General features: G+C 36.4%; 1 pseudogene; it reads left to right on the top strand.

Annotated features, from left to right (window-relative positions):
• Positions 1-2,443: 2,443 nt before the first annotated feature.
• LOC149569916 (protein REGULATOR OF FATTY ACID COMPOSITION 3, chloroplastic-like) lies at positions 2,444-3,313 on the top strand (annotated as a pseudogene).
• Positions 3,314-4,020: the final 707 nt, after the last annotated feature.

The raw sequence follows: 4,020 nt of genomic DNA, 5'->3' as shown, positions 1-4,020 counted from the left end.
ACGTAGGAGAAAAGCAACCTCTAGATATGTGGGAGAAGTTCTTTTTTTTTATTGAGAAGAAGTGTACTTAAAGATTAATGTATATTGATGGAAGACGTATATCAATGGGGGAGAGATGCCTCTATGAGATTCAAATTTTGTTGATGAAGATGATTTGAAAAGAAGTTGACTAGACTAGTGGAGTATTTACAACAAAGTAATATGTTTGGTAATCTTGGAATTTAGATGTTTTTCCTCTATGTTGCCATCAATGCCACAATGGAGATTGTTGGCATGGATGTTGATGATATTCATATGGGGGAGAATCCTAGTATTTTTGGAAGCATTTTGGATATTATTTGTGTGATCATATGTTGCATTCATGGCTGTGTTTTTTTATTGATGCCAAAATACTAAGTATTAACAGAGAAACATATAGTATTTGATGTCGTATAGTTTGAGGATTGAAAATGAGGTTAAGTACAGTTGAGGAGATATTCTACAGAGTGTCTTCATTCATTATTTTAGAGTGTATGCAAAAATTCAAAGACTAGTGATAGTTATTTAATATTTACACAAGATAGTATGCAGACAAAGTTCTTGGGAAGTGGTTTTTTGTAATCGTATTATATCTCCTAATAGGGATAGAATCTGGATGAGTGTAGCCATATAATGGAAGAAGACATCATGATGTTGGAAATATAAGAGGAGTAACTAAGAGGGGAGGAGTGAATTATGTTGGTGCTCAAAATTTTAGCCCAAATTTTGAGCACTTTTGAAAAAATTGAGCCCTATAAATGCTTTTAAATGCATATGTACTCGACTGTTAGTTTGAGGCATAAGAGGTGTTTAATGATTCTAGAACCTTTCATTTAGTATGCCTACTTGTTTCATGAAGTTAAACTACTATTCCGAGTTATTTTGTGAAGTCTTGTTTTGAGTGTTTGCCAAATCTGCATTTTACCCTAAGTGTCAAACAATGACAAGAGGCTATGTTTGCATCTGAATATCTTGCACCCAAAAATGTGTCATGACTTGCCACTTTGGGATTACCTAGTGTCCATACCCGAGAACCTATGTTTTAGATTTTGAGTCATTTTGAGTTTGTTTGATTAAGTTTTGAATCCCTCAAAGTTGGTTAGAAACTGTTTGATGCTTTTGTGCAATTGTGCAAATTTTTGGGAAGCCCTGTTTGAGGTGTTATAAATTTTGACCAGTTGACCAAAATACTAAATTTCCTTTTGCATTGCATTCTAGATGTCAGAGGCTTGTTATGTTTCAAGTTTTAGCCTATGATGATTCCATTTGATCAGTTTTCAAACGCGATTCCAAACATAATTTATAACTTTTTACTGGTGTCAGCATTTGCAGATTGATTCGAACCCCTATTCATGATGTTATAGCTTGAGATCTATGATTGCCTAGATCAAATGGATCATACTACTGTGTTGTACTCTGAAAATTCTTTAAGTGTGATAGTTTTCAAGTCTTGATGAATCCATTTGCATACTTTTCTAGGTCAATTCCAATCGCAAAAAATCGCTTTTCTGTTATTATTTCCAGTCAGCAATTCCAAGTAGCCCACTTTGACTGCTCACCATTCATGCCTTGTGATTCATCATGATTCAAAATTGTAGATTTATAATGTCCTCATGATAGTGAACTAACGTCCTAGTTTTCGTTTCCCCAAGTATTAGTTTGCCCAGTTTTCAAAGCCAAATCTGAACCCAGTTTATTGCTTTCTGACATGTTTTCTTAGGCAGTTCTGAAAGGGTCACTTTGACAACGAATATATTTTGATCCCAAATTTTTCATGAGACAAGATTCGATAGGGTGCAAGAATGCGGAACAGAGAACTAGTGGGTTAGATTTCAGAGCTTAGTTAGGTGTTTGGGTCAGTTTTTAAGGCCAGTCAATGGACCTTCTTGGTACAAATTTGACAGTTTGCAAGAAAGTGATAAAATGAGTTTTAATTGATAATTTAGTGCTTGATTTTGATCGTAGTCAATATCAGTTTTCCGAAAATGATTTTTTTTAAATATTTGAACCCACTTTGGGGCCCGACTAATTCCATCAGATTAACAACTACTTTAAAAGCTATAAAGTGACTAAGTGGATGAATATGCTGATTATATAGTGAGCACATCATGGACCTCAAAAAATCTTGAAGTCTTGCATTGAACTTTCATGATCATACCTCAAAGGTCAAGAAATAGTGGCAAACTCTATCATAATGATATCTTATTATCAGCATCATCTCCAGGGGAAGGTTCCAAAAGACATGTGATTGGTTTCAATGAGCTAAAGCATATAAAATCTATCAAGTTTGTAGATGGAAAGCTATAAAATTGAAAGAGAAGTTGCTTACAATTTTGAAACTTCATTTCAACAAATTTATCCCACTGGTCACCCTGAGCATAAGGAAATTTGAAGGCGTTGACCTTTAGCAAGAGGTTGTGAACAGATGGAGATCTTGAGTCAGCCTAGAATAAGAGCAAATTTCAAGGTAGTAGGATTCAAGAAGAATGAAGGATAAAAGCAAAATAAATGCCTTGTCTTTGCATTGGCTCTTGGGTCTTGTGCTGCAAAGCCAACTGTTGCTTCCTAGATTTATCGTAATATAGTACCTAGGAGAGCATCAATCATATTGATGGCAACCAAGTCTACAAAAAATAAACATAGTGACTCACTTGCATACAAGGAGCTTTATGAATCATATCCTGAAGCTGCGTTGTTGAAGGAATCAAGGAAAGCTGCTGATAAGAAATCACTAGATCCAGACTTTGTAGATAAAGAAGAGCTAGTAAAATCTCTAGAACTTCAATTCAAGACTGACATGGATTTGGAAACAACTTGTCACTATGAGATTATGTATTTAATCCATGAGGATAATGAAAATGAAGTTGTGGAAGTTGTTTCAATAGTTAAAGCCTTCATAGAGGAGAGAAGGGGCAAAATATGGAGACTTAGTGAGTGGGACATGAGGAGGTTAGCATATAAAATTAAAAAGGCAAGAAAGGCAAACCATATTTTGGAGAATTTTGAAATTGGAAAAGGGAATATTAATGCATTGAAGGAATTATTAGATAGGGATGAGAGAGTCATCAAGCATTTAGTAATAAAACAAGAGGCAACCATAACTGAAGATTATCCTCCATCTCCAGAATACTGAAACATTTCCACCCATGGTGATGAGGAAGCTATGAATAGGATTCCAGATTGAGATGATCAAGTGGAAGTCAAATTAGAAGAAAAGGTTTATGGTAGAGAAAAGAAGGAACCCCACACAAGGGAGGTGGGGCAGAGACATCTACAACCTGGAAGTATCTTGTAAGAATGGAGAGGAGGCAGGTAGCACATGGCTTGCAGAGCTCAAATATTTTAATGCAAAGACCACAACAGGAGTTACATGGTCTCCACGGCATTGAAAGGCACAGTGGTAGCAAGGAAACTTATAGCTACATGGTCTCCATGTTAGTAAAAGCCACAGAGCATCAATGCAAAGAGCTACAACATTAGTGGAGAGGTAATGCATGACATGAAGTAGAATGTAGTAGCCCCACGCTAAGAAAAACACATCCAAGTTAGTAGGGGATGAAGAACATCCATTTCAAGATGAAGCTGCTGCATAATATTGTACAAATTTCCAAGGTATTCATAGAATGGGGAGCTGCCCAAGGATTGAAAGAAAGGTCACGGCTTATGAGGAGGCCGAGCATCATACAACAGGATCCCCATGCCAAGAGGATCTACAATCCATGTTTTGGCATGTAGATATGCAACACCCCATGCATGAAGGGTAGACATAGACACATTAAGGGAGTTAGACAGCATAAGAAGGAGAGTCCCCCATATGAAATTCCTTCAGGCACCCTTAGTAAAATGTGCTCCATATTTTTTTCTTTGAATGCCTTCATTGATGTAGTCAAATGTGAGCTATGAATTGGGTCTTACAATATTTCATGCCATAAAGGAGAGCCATCTGCAAAGTGAGGGAAGAAATTTCCACACAGGAGAAGCCACACGTTTCAATGCCAAAAT

The sequence above is a fragment of the Cupressus sempervirens genome, chromosome 3, assembly GCF_028749045.1.
Source record: "Cupressus sempervirens isolate cs-2001-9-10 chromosome 3, ASM2874904v1, whole genome shotgun sequence".
In the NCBI taxonomy this organism is placed as follows: domain Eukaryota; kingdom Viridiplantae; phylum Streptophyta; class Pinopsida; order Cupressales; family Cupressaceae; genus Cupressus; species Cupressus sempervirens.
The sequence above is the reverse complement of the archived record's forward strand: the minus strand, read 5'-3'. Positions and strand labels throughout refer to the sequence as shown.